This window comes from Protopterus annectens, chromosome 3.part1 (genome assembly GCF_019279795.1).
Source record: "Protopterus annectens isolate FY-2018-M chromosome 3.part1, PAN1.0, whole genome shotgun sequence".
In the NCBI taxonomy this organism is placed as follows: domain Eukaryota; kingdom Metazoa; phylum Chordata; order Ceratodontiformes; family Protopteridae; genus Protopterus; species Protopterus annectens.
The window spans coordinates 327,775,277-327,794,407 of record NC_056732.1 but is presented as its reverse complement, the minus strand read 5'-3'; the positions used below and the strand labels follow the sequence as shown (position 1 = coordinate 327,794,407).

General features: G+C 45.3%; 1 protein-coding gene across 1 annotated transcript in view; it reads left to right on the top strand.

Moving 5' to 3' along the window:
• The window catches only part of ANKRD28 (ankyrin repeat domain 28), a gene marked incomplete in the record, with an annotated part of 2,819,689 nt that overhangs the window by 1,238,287 nt on the left and 1,562,271 nt on the right, over positions 1-19,131 (top strand).

Here is a 19,131-nt window from a genome sequence, read left to right as displayed (position 1 = left end):
GTCTTGCTAACTTCCAAAAAAGCAATTACTAAAAAAATGGAAATCAAATCTAAACCAACTGTACTTGAAGCACTGACTGTTATAACAGAGATAAAAGAACAGGAGGTGGGATCTTCAGAAAAGGTAGGAGTAGATTACATAGAAAGAATGGAAATTGTGGGAACATTACATGCAGAAAAATGTTTTGGAAGAGGAATGAGGTTTAAGCGAAGGCAGGCATTGAATAATTTATGTAATAGTGCCTAGACTATAGGCTATATATCAGTATATGTGATGTAGGTTTGTAAATGTGAATGGGCTAATGTGGTTTGGTTACTTTTATAGAAATGTAAGTGGCACAAGTGATCTTCAGTAAAGATGTTTCAAATTAAAATAAAAAAAAAATCAGTTTGTTTCCATTGTGCTCAAGGGAGTCCTGGCCTTTTTGCATCACTATATAGTTGCTTTGGTTAACTCAAGTCTCCTGTGTTGCGGTTTGTGGCAGGTGCTCCACTCAGGTTTACCTTCTGCTTGGAATCATTAGTCACCCATTATGTTATCGTTAGTATGTTGTGCTGTTTGATAAGTGTTTCATTTATGTTTCTATTATAATATTACTACTTTTCCTTTACTTTGTTTTTCAAAACATGAAGGTTAAGCCTCTTTGTTTCCTACAAGAGTATATTCATCACATCACTGATGCGGTAGTTATAACCGAAGGATCTGCCAAGAATAGCCCAATGTCTGGCCAATATACCAAAGCCTTTAGTACTTATAGGCACCATACATAAAACATATGCTCCCCGCATATCTGTACATACTCAGAACTTCTTTGCTCCCAGTCCAGATGCATCATTGAATGCCAGTCTGAATTCCCTTCTGCTGTGCTAGTTACCAAATCGCATTTCAGGTAAGTGCCCCATTGGGATTTCTTCTTGTCTTTTTTTCCATTTAGTGCTGTTGAGTTCATGTCATCCAGAAAGAGAAAATATCAGTGTGGGAAGCAGGTTTCCGATAGACAGTCACAGCCGGTGTCTTTTCTGTTTGTGAGCTCCCCACGACCATTCACAGTGTTCTATCTGTCAGGCTTTTGTCCCTGAGACCCTACATAGTTGTTACTCCTTTCTGTCTATCCACCTTGAAAAAACAATGTCTTAAACTGTTTGCTTAATGTGCTATGGTGGAGTCTTCCCATCCCGAGGGTCAGTCATCTGCAAATAAAAAAGGCCAAAAAAGTTAGGTCTGATACATCTGCTTTCCAACCCCTCCCCCTCCATACATCTCTTTCAGAGCTAGTGAAAGCCCAGAGGATCGGCTGCTTGTCACCTTGGATTCCTCTGCCACGACCCTGTCAAAGGCTGGTATTGATCCAAATTCTCACATATCCTTGGAGGCTTTACAGAGTCTGCTCCTGATGTTAAGGGGAACCTCAACTGATTATATCCAAGGGACCGAGGGGAATTCCGCAGATCTTAGGGAGGAGAGCCCTGCTGAATGTTGCAAAGGGTCTGACCCTCCAAGGGTGTTGCATGAGGACATCCTGCATAAAAAGAAACAGAAAACCAAGCAGATTTCCTGTGAAGTTAAGGATCCCTGAAATGCCTTACTCCTTAGATTATGGTTCAGAGGAAGGGGGATTCTTAGTCCAGATTTCCCTTTGGAGGAACTCTCCTTTGGGGGTACCACATGATGGAGTTTTTTGTTAAGTGGAATTGTTCTGAAGTCTGTGATATTCAGAAAAGGTATTATGAGCTCCTCCAGATGAAGTCTGCTAAGCCCCCTCAGGCAACCTGATAGATTTTACAAGGTGCCTGACAAATGTAAATTTCTTTATAAATATCCTTCCGCTGATCCGTCTGTAGGTCTTTCTCTTCAGACAAGCCCTCCAAGTTGTTGCCTTCTGCCAAGTTTCTTCCTTCAGAGAATGATAGTAGAGCCATGGAGAGACTGGGCAAAAAGGCCACTTTATTCTTTTGGGCCATTAACAATCAGGCTCATGTGACCAGCTATGTTTTGGCCCTCCTTTCTCAAGTTTCCAAAGTGGTTTCTGATTTTTCTGACTTTGAGGGATAGGCTTATGCCCTTTCCTTGTTGGGCTTTACTTCTCAAATTGCTCGCCACTCTGTCAAATGCAGTTACAGTGCAGCTTATGCCTCTTCCAGGGCCGCTGCCTTTGGTTCTGGTGTCATTCTTGGATTCGTCTTCAGGCTTTGCCTGATGACATTAAAGCCAAACTGTTGGATGCTTATTTGAGTAATAAAAATCTTTTTGGGGCTGCTGAACCTTTCATGTCTCTCCAGGATAAGGGTAAAGCCTTACAGGAGTTAAAACACATTTTTGTTTCTCCTATTACTAAGTTTCTGAGGAATTACTCCTGTTCACAGACAGTCTTGCTCTTCACCTAAGGGGAAAAAAGGGTTCTAGACGTGTGCCTCCTGCTAAGTCTACTCAGACCCCTACTTCCCAGAAAACTGCTTTCCATTATAAGCTGGGTTCTATTTGACAGTTTGCTTCCCCTTTCCCTCAGCCAGGTTCCCTTATCCCTCTGTCTTTCCCTGTCGCTTCCAAATCGGTTAAAGATTACAACTGACTCTTGGGTTCTGTCCATTATCCGTCAGGAATATTTCATGGTTTGGAAATCCCTTTCTTCCTTTTCAGGCATCCCTCAACCTCCTTAGGAACAACTTCCCCTTTTCCAAGAGGTGCTCCATTATCTTGTTCTTACATTTCTACTTCTCCCCCTTCCCTTTTACTTTTGATTTTACATAAGTATTTGACAACATAGCAGATGATGCTTTACTTGACATTTTACGTTTGTTTGGCTTTGGGCTATTCTTTGTTGCTTGCATATCTTCTATTTATGCCTCTTCAACTGTTTTGCCTGTGGTTAACGGTTGGTTGGGTGATTCCATTCCTATGAAAAATGGAATTAGACAAGGCTGCCCCTTAAGTTGCTATTTTTTTTTTTTACACTAGTAGTGGGTGCCATTTTCTATAAAGTGTGCTCCCAATTACGCTTGTCACCATATTCTTTTTCATGTGCAGGGGTCTTAGTGCCCAGTCTCTTTTCTTATGCTGATGATGTCACCGTTATTGCTGCTTTGCCTCAGGTTTTATCATGTATGTTTAATTGTATTACAATCTCGTTTTCTTATGTTGGACATTCATTAAATCTTAAGTCTTCAGGTTTTTCTTCTAAAAATGTACCTAATATACAAGGTGGTAACTTTTCAACTCAAGGTGTTACTATTTTAGGAGTGCCTTTTGGTATTTTTCCTTTTGTTACAAAATAATGTGCTGCTATTTTGAAGTGCATGTAAGAGGTTACTGTTTTAGTGAACTTTCACGTTGTCCTTTACTAAGAGAGTATATCTGTTAAATGGGGCTTTTCTGAGTAGTTGAAGATATGTTTTTTCTCTCTCTTTTTTCCCTTTGTTGTATGTCTAGTTTGCTAACAGCTGTTTTTCAATTTTTCTGGCACACTGTTTTAAGCTCAGCATGCATTGCTGTTTTGTTTTCATTACCAGCACAGGGAGGTTTTTCACTTATTATCCCTGTTCTTTTCTTACACACACTATTTTTATTTACTGTTTTAAAGCACCTAAACTTGGATGACCTTTCACTTTTATAATGTCTTTTAGTTGCTGTTTCAGGATATTTTTGGCCAGCATGGTTAGATGGAAAGAGGTCCTTCATAGTTCCAGATAGTGAATTTCGAGACATACAGGCACTTCTATTCTGCCGGTGATTTTTTTTCAAATGCCATTACCTAACACACACACAGTGGTACAGTGCCTTGTTGCAAACCTTTCTTGCTATAAATGCTTATTCGGATTATTCATCCTGAAGAATACACAGTTTAAAATCCCGCAGAAAACATTATACTCACTGTATCCCCATTGTAAAGATTTTTTTATGGAGATGCTTATCAGACAGACTTCCCCTCAGAGCTTCTCTAGCATGTCATTTTAATGTAAGGACCTGCTTTGGGACCGACTGCCAAGGGCTTGAAACTTCTGCTCATATTTTTATGGATTGTGCAAGAGTGAGAGATTTTTGGGAAAAAGTACAGCGATTTTTTTTCCTTCTTCGCATTTATTTCCAATTGCAATCGAAAAATGTTTGTATGGGAATTATAACTGTTTTTGGACTCCTGCAATAGCACAAGCTGATTTTTTATTTTTATCAGGCATGCTCTTACTTTGGGTTGCACAGTTCTTAGAAGCACAGATGGGTAGAATTCTTTCCGTTTCTCACATGTAACGACAGCTTAAATTATGGTTGTGGCAAAAGGGATGGGGAGGATGAACTTTCTTTCTGATATGTTTCATATTGCATTTTTTTCTTTGTTATCCAACTGCTATGTTATAAATGTTTTTTTTCCTTTATACTCTGTGTTTGCCTTGTATGTATTTTAATACATTACCTTTTGTTTTTTTATCATTAATTTTGGTAATTTGTGATGATGATGATCAATAAATGGATCACTCAGTTATTTTTTGGTCCAGGGCACCATTCAAGCCATGCCTCCAATCCAGGCAGGAAGATTTTTTTTTTATTCCAGAATGTTTTTTGTTCCTGGAAAGGAGGGTGCTTGGAGACCAGTTTTGGACATTTCCTACCTCAAAACCTTTCTCAAGATTCCTTCCTTTTGAATGTTGTCTCTTTTTCCTTTTCTTCTACCCCAGATATTTCTGGTTTCTGTGGATCTCAAGGATGCCTAACTTCATATCCCCATCCATTCCATTCCATTCCCCTTTTAGGAAATTTTTACATTTCTCTGTTTCTTCATTGCATTTTTAGTTCTTTGCTTTGCCCTTTGGCCTCTCTACTACCCAAGGGTATTCACCAAATGCATCACTGCTGTCATTACCTTTTGCGGGATGAGAAGAATTTAGATATTTCCCTAGCTGGATGATCTGTTCATTCAAGCTTCTTCCCTGATGCTTTGCTTCAGGATCTCCAGTTTACTATTTATCTGTTGCAGAGTCTGGAGTTCACCATAACTTCTGAAGTCTGCTCTGACATCTTCTCAGGATCATATTTTCCTTGGTTGTAGGCTTCAGACCATTTCCATGTTGGCGTCTCTGTCTGCTCCCAAGAACCTGTCTCTTACTGCCTTTTTTCAGTCTCTTCTTTCACTGGCGTCAGTCACAGCCAGGGGCTTTCTCAGAGTTCTGATGTTTATGGCTTCCACCATTCCCATGCTTTCTCTGGCAAGGCTTCACAATTGAAAGCTACAGTGGTACTTCAAGTCATTGTGGCTCCAACATTGCCACCCCCCTGGACTTCCTAGTTTCCTTCCTCCCTTGTCTGAAGCTCGAGCTTCAGTTGTGGATTCATCAACTTTCTTTCAACTCGGGACTTCCTTTTCAGACACCAATACCAACTCAAGAGCTCTTTACAGATGACTCAGACAGGGTTAGAGGGGCCTCCTTCAGCTCTCTCAAGGTTCAGCGTCTTTGGCCTCTTCATCAGAGGTTAGACCACATTTGTTTAAAGGAGATATGAGGACTCTGCTCCTGGATTTGCAGGCTTTATATTCCCTCTGTCATCCCGGCCCCCTGAAACTTTTCACAGACAACACCATAGTGGTGTGGTATGTCAACAAGCAAAAGGGTAAGGCCCTATCTTCTTTGGAGACTAGCTCTTCAGGTCTGGGATCTAGCTGTCCAGTATCAAATGAATTCGTCAAGCTGTTTAGATTCTCTCGGAGCAGACCTTACACACAAGCTCACGAATGGATGCTTCACAGAGATGTGTTTCTGGACATTGTCCATCAGTCTGATGACTTCCTCTATTCCATTCCAGAGTCCCAAGTCCTCTGGCATGGAAAAATGAATGCCTTATCCTTTCCTTGGAAGACTATGTTTCTGTACTCCTTTCCCCCCTTCCCTCTTCTTCCACAAGTCTTGCTCAAGGTCAGGCAGCACTCTTCCAAAATCCTGCTAGTGACTCATGTTTCACCCATACAGCATTGGTTCCCACTTCTTTCTCACTTGGCCGGGGGCAGTCATCACAAGTTAACTCACAGGGTGGATCTTGTCACACAAGAGACAGGGGGTCTCTTATTCATCCTCACTTGTCCACTCTTCAACTGACGCTGTAGGTGATGGGGTTTGATCCTTTTTAAGCACCTCTTTTCTGAGGCCGTGCTTTGGGTCCTGCAGAGTCCAGGAAACCCACTACCAGGAAGTAATTTCCAAATTGAACCAACCCACTACCAGGAAGTCATACATATCCAAATTGAAGCAGTTTTTCTGACTGGTGCTTGTATCGCCATCAGGATCCTCTGTGGGTGGAGGTTCCTCTGGTTCTGTCTTTAGTGTGATCTGCTCCATGCTGGGTTAGCATATTCTTCAGTGAAAACTCACCTGGCAGCAATTTCTGCTCATCTGTCCTTGAGTCCTTCTCTGCCCTCTAGATTTGGGGTCAAGCAATATCTTAAAGGCATCCTTCATATCAGGTCTCCCAGGAAGCCAATTCTGCTTTCTTGGGACCTCAGTTTTTTACTTGAAAATTTGACTCAGGCTCCTTTTGAGTCTGCTTCTCCAGCTTCCTTGCAGCACTGTAATTGAATTGTTCTTTTGGCTCTCACTTCAGTTAAGAGTGTGTCTGAACTTCAGGCTGTCATGGCTGTTCCTCCTTTCTTAGTTTTTCACACATATGCAGTATCTCTTTGTATTAATACTTCTTTTAAGCCAAAGGTGGTCAGTGAGTTGTCACTTAATCAAGTCTGTTCATCTTCATTCTTTTTTTCCTTCTCTGCAGTCTGCCAGTGAGAAGGTTCTTCACATCTTGGATTTGAATAGACATCTCAGATACTGTTTGGATAAAATTAAAGATATGAAGTAGCTAACTTCATTTGTCATCAACCTGTGGGATGTCAGATCCAGATCAGATCGCAGACGGCAGTTTCACCAGCATCTGCTCCAAGCTCCTCCCTTCACCCATAATACCCTTCCATCTCCTTCCTTACCTCAGATCTCGTTTGCCGCGGCTTTGCCAAGCAGCGTGGTGTAGAGCTCTAGGCGTAGTACGTACTTTTCTTCGGTTTTATGTGGGTGTTCTGAGTTGTGATACTGTAGGTAGGCTTCTTACTGTCCCTTGCCTCCCCTTCCCTCATTTTTTTGCATTGCGTTCTTCAAAAAAAAAAAAAAAGTTGTTGTGTCTTGTTAGGTAGTTTAGGCCTTGTCTCCCTTCCCCTACCTTCCGAGTGTGTGTGTGAGTGTTTGGGCTGGGTAGTTAGTTAAACCTTGATAGGTTAAACTTTGTGTGTGTGTGTGTGTGTGTGTGTGTTGGATATAGCCATATATAGCAGGCCAAGCTGATCTTTAGAAAATATACAGAGTGTGGCCATAAGTTGTCCCCTGCAGATGGCCACATACTGTGTGTTGTATCTGGGGGAAGCCCATTTATCTTCTGACTGCTCTATTTGTGCAGGGTTCAACCCCAGAGCCATTAAGAATCATAGGGTAAATTGATCCTTAAGGGACTAATGCTTGCTAAGGAGACGGCTGCCTCCTCTTCCGTTGTGGTCACGGCTGTGACTGCACCTTCTACTTTGGCCACTGTCTCCTCAGGCCGGGACTCAACTTCCTGATCAAAGGACTATGATTACTGAATCCAAGAAAGAGAGGAGCAAGGACAGAGATCCCCAGACTGTTAAGATCCAGTGGGTCCTCCCCCCAAGCAGACAGTTTTTTTCTAGGCCAGCTTCTCCTTGGCTCCGATCGCCAAGATTCTCACCGGAGCCGGAGGTGCTTAGGCCTCTTTCCAGGACATCTGTACACCGACCCTCCTGGCCAGCGTCTGTGGCCTCATCGCGATCCACCCATAGTTTATCTGAAGCAGACATGGACAAAATGATGCAAAGGTTTATTTGCACCCAGATTCAGATGGGGGTCTTGCCACAGCCCTCTCTCTGGAGGGGGATGCCCGCTTCCCTTCTTTACCCCGATATCTCCTTCTCCGATCCTACCCCCAGTATCTGAGTTCTTGCATCCGAGAGGTCCCGGCATCAGGGGACCAGTGCCGATGGTACGAGGTACGTCGACGCCGGCCATTACCTTGAGCACGTCTGATCTGACTGGTTCAGACCTGACCGGCTCTGGGAGCCGGAGCCTGGGCATCTGATCCGAGGGGTTGGGCCTTTTTCCGTTGGCGCCGACACTGTCTGGTTAAGGTCTGCCCCTCTGTATCTCGGCTCCGATCCCCATGATGGATCCGAGGAGAGCAGTCTCCTTACCAGTTCCTCAGTAGGCTCGTTCTCCCTCGGCCTTCAACGTGGTGGAGAGGGTTCTCTCCAGGGAATCGAGGCCCCTGACCATCTCATTGGATCCCGCCCTAACTCCCTCACCTCTGGGTGCATCTTCTGTCATTTTGCCTATGCAGGGACAGCCCATGCTCGAGGTGCCCCAAACTGTTTCCCTTGAGGAACCTCAAGTAGTTTCCGAGCCCTCTCCGGAGAGTCCCACCGAAGAGCTCCCTCACAAGCGAACGTGCAAAAGGAGGCACCTGGACTCCTCTCCAGAGTCCCTCACTGAGGATACCGACTTGGAGGAAGGGGAAGGTTCACCCAGATCCTGTGCCAGCAAAGGGGGTTGGTCCACCCCCAAACCTTCCTCTTACGAGTCGGTGTTCCTGGAGGCCTTCAGCACGGACCCATCTACTTCCTGGGTGCCCCTTCCCCCACGAATCCCTTATTGGACCTCATAACCACTAGGGCATAGAAGGAGACTGACACCGTGGAGGCAATTCCCAGGTGCCCCGATAAGATCTTGAGCCCTCCAGCAGACAGACCGAGCTGGAACAAAGGGTCCCTGTAGACGCCATGGTGGTAGCGGCTGCCACCAAGAAAGAACTGGCCCAGGAAAGTTCTATGGTCCATCCCCCTGACCACGGATGATGGATCATCTGGGAAAGTAGACATATGCTTCCAGCTTCCTTTTCTGTAAAGGCGCTGAATTATTTGGCCCATGTTACTAGACTACTGTGAGACCTCGTCAAGGAGTTCACTGAGTCGCCCCCAGACTCCATGTCTCTGAAGGATAAATGCACATTCTCCGTGAAAATGGCCACTCTTAAAGCGGTTATGAATACGTCCATGCCCCTCCTGTCACATGCCACTGAAGGAGCAGCAAGGGCTGCCGGGTCCAGAGTTGCCATGAAGCGACACGCCTGGCTTAGGCTTTGTCAATTCATGGAACCCTTTAAGACATCTTTTGCGAATGCCCCTTATGATGGTTCTTCCTTGTTTGGGAAGACCATTCATGAATTGTTAGTCCAGAGTGAGAAGGACGGGAAGACACACTGTCTGCTGTCGGAATCCGCTTCTCTAACCCCCAAAGATCCCTTTTCCAGGAATCAGAAGGGGCAAAAGAAAAGTTTCCGGAAATCTCAGTATTCCCAGGACACTCGGGACTCGACGTCCCCTAGCGGTAGAGGGAGTCAGGACAGGCACCGTCCCAGAGGCAGGGGGGTCCAAAAAATTTTGGGTCTCGAAAACCGTTCTCTGACAGACCCACACAACAGCCCTGAGGCATTGCCTGACTGCTCTGGAGGCAGTCGGGGGTCACCTTTCGCTGCACCTGATGGCATGGGAGTCAGTGGCATCAGACCATTGGGTGCTGCAAATAATATCCAGAGATTATACAGTCCCCTTTCTAGCTCCTCCCATTCCACCAGAACACCTCCCGGGCATTCCACCCACACAAAGGGAGGCAGCAGCAATTGAAATCGGAAAGCTGCTAAGGAAACGAGTCATCCAGCCCATCCCCCAAGATCAGTCTGGATCAGGCATCTATTCCAGGTTCTTTTTGGTGCCAAAAAAGACGGGAGACCTAAGACCCATTCTGGACCTTTCCACACTAAACCTGTCAGTTGCCAAAGAGAAGTTCCGGATTGTCACTGTACAATCCATCCTGCCTTACCTGCAGGAGAATGACTGGATGTGCCCTATAGATATCCAGTACGCGTACTATCACATCAAAAATGCACAGACGCTCCAGGAGGTTCCTCTGTTTTTGGCTAGGAGCCAGTCACTGTCAATTCTGAGCCCTACCCTTCGGTCTCACCACATCCTCCAGGGTGTTCACCAAGGTCATGGCAGTAGCCGTAGCTCACCTGAGGCTTCAGGGGATACAGGTCTGTCTGTACCTGGATGATTGGCTCCTCGCCGCGCTCACCAGGCATCTACTTTGTCAGGCCAGGGACTATTTCCTGAAATTGTCAGACTTGCTGGGCATCACAGTCAACATATTCAAGTCTTCTCTAGACCCTGTTCAGGTCTTGGACTATATAGGAGCGAGAATCGATACATCTCAAACCGAGGTCTTTTTAACTCCAGAAAGAGTCTGGAACCTACAGCTTCATGTATCTGTGAGCTACAGTCTCATCTTCCACCAGCCGAGGTGGTTTTAAGAGCCTTGGGGTTCCATGGCAGCCACCATAACTCATCTCCCCTGTCTTCATATGCGAATTCTGCAGTGGACTTTAGCAGTCCAATGGTCTCTTAGATCTGCCATTGACACATCCTATTCACATAAGAAACGCGTGCAGGAAATCTTTCTTGTGGTGGATACGTTCCCCGGAGCTCATAGAGGGATGCCTTTTTCTTCAGCCCCTCCCCAAGCCATGGTGACCATGGACACCTCCCAACTGGGGGCGGGGCATTATTTGGGCAGGACGGTCCAAGGCACGTGGTCCCCGAATGAGACCAAACTGCATGTCAGTGTTCTAGAGATGAGGGCGGTCTTATTAGCCTTGCAGGCCCTTCATGCCTTTCTTCCTCTTGGAATGTTTGCTATTCAGACAAGACAGTATGCCACTGGTCTGGTACATCAACAAACGGGGGAACCAGGTTTTATCCCCTTTGTCGCAAGGCTATGAGAGTGTGGAAATGGGTGATCTCCACCAGCCATTCTCTGGTAGTAATGCACATTCCGGGTCTGTCCAATATTCCGGGGAACGCCTTTCGAGTGGTATCTGAATCCTTCGGTAGCGGAGCGGATCTTCCTCGAGTGGGGTTGACCTTGTTGCGATCTCTTTGCATCTCCTTCCAACGCAAAGTGCAGAAAGTTCTTCGCTCTGATACCCCCACGGGGAGAATTCCCCAGGGACGCTCTGCGTGGTGTGGCGAGTTAATGCAGTGTGCTGCAGGTGGTAATGGGCTTGGGTTTAAAACATGGCAGAGGTGTTGTATTCTGTACATGTGACTTACAATGTTACCTCAGTCGCTCTGGTAGACAGGGGTCCAGGGAAGTAAATATTGTGGGAAGAAGTAGTCAGGGAATTGTTATGGCTAGGCTTGTATAGGCCCTAAAGCTGATAGCCTAGTACCAACCTATGGTCCATGCTTGGCTTCTCAGTCTTCTTTATGTCTATCCCCCTTTGCCTCTCATGACAAAATGTTACAGAAGGCTCGATGGTTGGGGAACAGAATTATCCTCATTGCCCCATTTTGGCCTCTCCAAATCTGGTTTCCTCGTCTTTGGTCTCATCTTCTAGATGTCCTTCAAAGATGCATCTGCAGTCCTTACAAATGGGTTGTCCTGTCGTCAGGCAGCCCTTCGGTCGGCCGGATTCCAAAGTCTGGGTCTGGCCTCGGCTGGTGTCGCACTTCACCCGACGTCATAGCTGCAGTTCTTCGGGTATAAAGGCATCAGCCGACGCCATTTTCCCCAGTCTTTCTTGCCGCGTGGCTCCCGAAGCAGAAGCTGTTCGCAAGTGCCGGTCAGTCAGAACCAGAGATTACTACTACAAGTACCGAAGACTTCTAAAAGCTAAGTAACCCGTTGGACTCTTTCTTGCCTCAGCCGATGTCAGAAAAAGTGAATAACTGTTTAAATTGTGGGAAACAAATACCTCATAAAGATTTCCACTCTTACTGCTTACCTTGCTTAGGCCCAGACCACGCGTAGCAGCTTGTCTAGCCTGTGCTTCTTTCAACCGACGCTTAGGCGTCTGTCGGAATTTGCTGAAGAGTTTTTCGGCTCCGCTTTTGCTTACATTATGCCGTCGGATTCTCCGACTACGCAAATTTCTAAAAAACGCAAGGAAAAGGACCGACACTCGCGATCCGCGGTTTCGGCGAAACCGCGGTTAAGCCAACCAGTGTCTCGGTTTCGCTGAAACCGAGTCCACGGTTCTTCCTTCCGAAAGCTTGCCACTTACCGAGGCCTCATCCAGCTTGGCTGAATCTGCTACTGAAATCCCACCTGCTCCTGCAGGTTCACAGGATTTATCAGATACTATCCCTTTGGATATTTCTACCTCTGCACGTGGAGCTGCTAGGCCTCCTGCATCCATGTCGATTAAGGCCTTTGCCAGGGCTAAAGCAGCAAAAACTACCAAAACTGTGCCTGCTAAGACCCCCTCTCACAGGCCCAGTTCTAGTTCACAAATGCTTAGTCTAGCAGAGGATCTCATTTCTTTGATCCGGGATCCCAACCACATCCAGACAGGGCCTCTCACCCACCTCCAGAGAAGAGGACTAGATTAGAGCCCCCTGAGCCAGTTTCTTCAGATGGCTCCTCGGATGAATCGGATAATTCAGACCCTCCAGAGGCCCCTTTTTCTACTTATGAGGACTCTGATGCAGAAGAGTCCATTCCTTCTGCCTCTCCGCCTGAGGAATTTTCTTTTGGGGAAACCTTGCATGCTATGAGAGAACAATTTCAATGGCAGGGCTAGGATTTTTCAGACTCTAGGAAAAGGCTTAGAACCTTTTTGCATTTGCCACAGCATAGGCCTTTAGCCATTCCTCCAGTACTTACTGTTGTGGATGATGCTTTTAATGATGCTTGTACTGCTCCTGATTCTCTTCCTCCGGCCCCTGCTAAGCCCGATAGGTACTAGAGGGTTCCGGACACACATTATCATTTGTATAAGGCCCCTTTGCAGATCCGAAACTATCTCCCAGTGACCCAAGGCTGTAGCAGCTACCTCTACCAAAACCCTCCCTCTGAAAGGGAATCTAGGGCCTTAGAGATGGGGTAAAAAGTTTACACTTCTGCTACTCTTTCAGCTAGGGCCTTGAACTGTCAATTCCACATGATTCAGTATCAGGAATTTATGTTAGACCAGTTAACTAAAAAACTGTCCTCGGATGAACCATTAGACAAAAAATCTGTACAGGAAATGGTACATAACATTCAGCAGGTCAGTAATCATTCCTTAAAATGCGGCTATGATGCACTGGAGGCTTCCTTTAGATCAGCCATGACTGGCACAGTGATCAGAAGACACGCATGGTTAAAAGAACAGTCCTTACCAGACCATGTTAAATCAAAGCTCCTAGATGCTCCCGTGGATAAGCTCAATTTGTGTGGCTCCCCTGCACAGCAGGTGCTGAAGAAGGTGGAAGAGAAAGCAAAATCTGTCCAGACAGTCAAGGATTTCTTGCAGGTCCTGCCTCCAAGGTTTAGCAGGAACTGGCCTTCCAAGAATTGGTCCTTTCCAGACACCTCCAGAGCTCCGAGATGCAGGAATAGACGCTCAAGAGGCAGGGGTCAATCCAGAGGTGCCTACAGGGGATGTCAGTGGCAGGCTAACAACCAGCGAGGTACAGCCACAGATCCAGCCACCACCACCACTTCCAGAGGACAATCAGAGTGACATGGCGCTGGCACCGGCTACCAGGGAACAACTAGAGGCACCCTTAGGGGAAGCTAGCCTTATTTTCAGTAAACTGGCATTACATCACAGGAGACAAATGGATTTTACAGACAATAGACCAAGGTTACAGGTTTCACTTCCATACTCTACCAAGGAAGAGAGGAATGCCACACCTACCTCCAAATCAGAAGACAGAAGCTCTAGAACAAATAACTCACTTACTAAGGATGAGAGCTGTAGAAAGGGTACCATCTGTGGAACAAGGGCAAGGATTTTACTCCAGACTTTTCCTGGTACCAAGAAAAGAAAACCAATGGAGGCCTGTTCTCGACCTGTCCGCTTTAAACACATACCTCATTGTTCCAAAATTCAAAATGCTGACCCTACAGCAGCTTCTTCCCATGCTGGGCAAGGAGTCTTGGCTGGTAACTCTAGATCTCAAGGAGGCATACCTGCACGTCCCCATACGACCAAATTGCAGAAGATACCTCAGATTTCTTGCAGGATCAGAGCATTATCAATTCTCAGCATTGCCCTTTGGCTTATCTACTGCGCCCAGAGTATTCACGAAATGCCTGGCATCAGTAATTGCTCATTGCAGGCTTCAGGGAATTCAAATTTACCCTTACCTGGACGACTGCCTGTTACAAGCGGACAACAAAAACAAATTAACAAAAGATTTGCAAAGGGTCATTCATCTACTACAAGCCCTGGGATACACAGTCAGTATAAAAAAGTCAAGGCTGATACCATCCCAAAGGATAACCTTCTTGGGTGCAGATCTGGACACATCAAAACAAATGGCATTCCTGACAGTAGAAAAACAGGAGCAACTCCCTTTCTACTTCATGGCATTAACAAAGCAGAACCAGCTAACAGCAAGAAAAGTCCTGCAAGCTCTCGGTTACATGGCATCCTGCATAATATTGATTCCACATGCCAGACTACATTTGAGAAAGTTACAGTGGTACCTAAGGAATTTATGGTCTCAGCACAAGCACAGCCTAGAAACACAAATTCCAATAATTCCATGCCTGAAGCAAGAATTCCAATGGTGGGCTCAGGCCTGTCAAACAAACAAGGGACTGCCCTTCCACAGCACTCAACCAAGCCAGACCATCACAACAGACGCTTCAAACCTCGGTTGGGGGGCACACATGCTGGACAAGTGCATACAAGGCTTATGGACTCAAGACCAGCTGCACCTACACATAAATCAAAAGGAAATGCTGGCAGTAAAACTGGCAATTCAGGCATTCAGACCATTTCTTCGGCAGGGTCAACTGCTGATAAGGACGGACAACACCACAGTTATGTGGTACATCAACAAACATGGAGGCACACATTCATACCCTCTATGCCGGATGCTTCAACATTCAGTTACAAGCAATTTTTGTGCCAGGAAAAGAAAATATACTAGCAGACATCCTAAGCAGAACTGCCACGGATGCCCACGAATGGATGCTGCATCCGGACATCTTCAAAACCATTACAAGGAAATGGGGACTACCAGAAATAGACTTATTTGCATCCCCACACAATCACCAACTGAAAAAATTCTGCACAAGGGCGTACCACCCACTTGCTTGGAAAGTGGACTCCCTATCTTTCAGTTGGAAAAACCTGACAGCATATGCATTCCCACCTCTTCCTTTGATGCACAAGGTGCTATTGAAGATCAAAGAAGACCGTCCAAGGATCATCCTGATAGCTCCAGACTGGCCAAGGCAACATTGGTACCCATTACTGAGGAGTATGTCTCGGGAACAAATATGGCCTCTGCCCCTAGTTCCCTTGCTGTTAACACAGAACAACTTCAAAAGCCTGCATCGAAACCTGAAATCACTTCAGCAGGGTGCCTGGAACGTGCATAAGAACAAATAACCCAGATTTATCTCAAAGGGTTAAAGACATTATCTTGAAGGCTCGCAGACCCTCAACAAGAAAAAATTATTCAGCAAAATGGAAAAGATATCTCATTTGGAGTACAGCAAAAGGAGAATGTGTCACTGGTAAACATAGCTAACATCCTGGAATACTTGGCAGAGCTCTTCCACAACGGCCTGTCCTATTCTTCCATTAAGATTCATGCATCAGCCATTTCAGCAGAATACAACTTGGATCCTCCAGTCTTCTCACATCCTCTTCTCAGGCAGTTTCTGAGAGGAATTAAAAATGTAAACCACCTAGGAAGCCACCATTGCCAGCATGGGACTTGAACTTTGTGCTAGAAAAGTTGACACTACCTCCTTTCGAACCAGCAGCAACAGCAGAATTACAATACTTATCATGGAAAACTGCTTTCCTGCTTGCAATCACTTCAGCAAGAAGGGTATCTGAGCTACAGGCATTAATGGCAGTACAGCCCTTCCTGATCTTCCATCAAGATAGAGTGTCCATGAGAACTAATCCTACTTTTATGCCAAAGGTGGTCTCCAGGGTATCTTTAAATCAAGCTATCCACCTACCTACATTCTTTCCCAACCCACAGAACAGGGAGAAAGACTGTTGCATACCTTGGATGTACATAGACAATTACGTTACTACCTGGACAGGACCAAGAGCAACAGAAAAACTGACCAGCTACTGGTAGCATATGCAACAGGAATGGAAGGAAAAGCAATTTCAAAACAGACGATCTCTAAGTGGATAGGAAATTGCATTAGATTTTGTTACTCCTACCATGGGAAGAAAACTCCAGAAAACATCAGGCCTCACTCTACAAGGGCTACAGCCACTACCACAGCTTTTTACGAGGTGGCTACCAAAGACATTTTAGAGGCTGCTACTTGGAGCTCCGTGCATACATTTGCCAAGCATTATAATTTACCTTTATACTCCAGATCCCGAGCAGGTTTTGCCACTGCTGTTTTGCAAGGGATCTTAACTACACCATAATCTTATTTCTCCTCCTCCCCAGTTTGGCTATGGTATTCTACCCATTTGTAAAGACTGCAGATGCATCCTTGAAGGACATAGTACAGTTTTGTACCTACCATAAATGTAGATGTCCGATAGGCATGCATCTGCAGTCAGGATTACCCACCCTCCTTCCCCTCTGTGGTACTCCTAGGGTATTTGCCCATCTTGTAGCTAGCTGGGGGAATCTATTATGGTGTATTTGTTTGTATATATGTACATACATGCTTATTTTTGTTTACTCTCTACTATTTGGAACCATTTGCATTTATCCAAATTTAGCCTTCCTAGAGGGCACTTGGCATCTGGGGCAAGAAACACTGAGGAAAATGGCGTCGGCTGATGCCTTTATACCCGAAGAACTGCAGCTATGACGTCGGGTGAAGTGCGACACCAGCCGAGGCCAGACCCAGACTTTGGAATCCGGCCGACCGAAGGGCTGCCTGACGACAGGACAACCCATTTGTAAGGACTGCAGATGCATGCCTATCGGACATCTACATTTATGGTAGGTACAAAACTGTACTTTCCTCCTTGGATTTTGGATCCCATACCGCATCTCATTTCGCATCTCTCGAGGGGCCTTCATCCTTACCTGGGCAGTCTGAAGCTCACGGCTTGGCTGTTTCATTTACTTTAATTGCTAGGACTCTCGATTTGTCTTCCCCGGTTAAGTCTGTTTTGGTGGCAGCTCATAAATTGTCCACCAGGAAAATTTACCATAGCAGATTGAAGCATTTTAAGAACGTGGACCATTTCACAGCTCCTATTCCAGCAGTACTTGAGTTCTTGGCATACATTTTCCAGCAGGGTGCCAGCTCATCTACAGTGAAAGTTCAACTGGCAGCTATTTCTAATTTTCATGTAGGTGAGAATATGGCTTCCTTAACTTCTTCCAGACTTTGCAAAATGTTTATTAAAGGTAACTTTCTTTTAAGACCCCTGATTAAGGATCCTACCCCTCCTTGGGATCTTACCCTAGTTTTACAAGCCTTGGTTGCTCCTCCTTTTGAGCCTGTTGCTTCTGTGGACCTGAAATTTTTATCCTGAAAGACAGCCTTTTTAGTGGCTATTACCCAGGCTAGGAGAGTTTCAGAACTTCAAGCGTTATCTGAAAAACCTCCATATATGATCTTTCATAAAGACAGGGTTTCCCTTGGTACTAATCCTTCCTTTCTGCCTAAAGTGGCCTTGAAACAAAAATCAATCAGTTTACCTGTCTTCATTCCAAATTTTCAGAATAGGGGTGAATATAAATTGCATTTGTTGGACATGCATAGACAATTACACTTCTACTTACAAAGGACTAAAGCCCATTACAAGTCTGATCAGTTGTTTGTGTCCTTTGCTACGCCCTTTCTGGGCAAACCATTTTCGAAGGTGACTATTGCCAGATGGATTTCCTTATGCATCCTTCAGGTCTGCAAAGATAAAAACATCTCTCTTCCAGGTAGGACGAATGCCCATTCTACCAGGTCCATGGCTACATCAGCTGCCTTTTGGTCCAGAGTGTCTTTGGACGATATTTGTTCGGCGGCTACTTGGTCCTTATCTCATACCTTTATTTCTCATTATAAGTTGGACATGATTTCCAGACGGAGAGCATCCTTTTGCTCCATGGTGCTCCAAAATATCCTTCCATGAGGGCCACCCAGGGTCTTTTGTTGTTAGCTGGGGACTTTGTCCCACAGGTTGATGATCAAATGAATTTAACTACTTCAGATAAAGAAGTTATGTACTCACCATAACGTTCCATCTGAGTAGTTGGACTTCATTTGTCATCAGCCATCCCCCCTCCTTCCCCCTGACCTTCTTTTGGTGCTTTCTGTCTTGACAGACAGGAGTGGGTGCCTTGTGGCTCTCCTGTTCTTCCATGTTTGTGAAGATTTTTAGGGACGGGTTCATGTTGGGGGTATAACAAACTTGATCTGAGGTAAGGAAGGAGATGGGAGGGGTATTATGGGTAAGGGGAGGAGCTTGAAGCTTGGATCAGATGCTGGTGAAACTGCCGTCTTGGATCCGATCTGGATCTGACATCCCACAGGTTGATGACAAATGAAGTCTAACTACTCAGATGGAACGTTATGGTGTACATAACTTCTTTTCATTTGCAAATCTGATTAGCAAAGTTTGTTTCCTTTCATCCGAGGTCTTTGGGTTTGACTGTTTCTAACAAGCCATCTCTTCCTGGATTTGTTAGGTCATTTCTTTTTGTTATTCTTTTCATGGTAAAAGTCTTTCTTGTTCAGTAAAGGCTCATTCTACCAGGGCTGTTGCCTCTTCTTGTACTTTTTTGAGGGCTGGAAAACAAATTCCATCCTCAAGGCAGCTGCTACTTGTTCTTCTGTTTATACTTTCACTAAACATTACAAGTTGGATGTTCTTTCCAAAGCCAGGGTTATCCTGCATGGGTTTCTGTATGCCTCTTCCATGCAGTCCACCTCCCAAGCTTCCTCTTAAGCTTTAGCACTTTCTCTTTGGTTACAAATAATGCGACAGTGATATAGTACATTTGTGTAAAATCTTACCATAACAGTAGATGTGCTTCTCTTCACTGTTGCAGTATTCGCTCGCTGCCTCCTGCCCTCTTTTTTTCTACTTATTCTTTACTGCCCT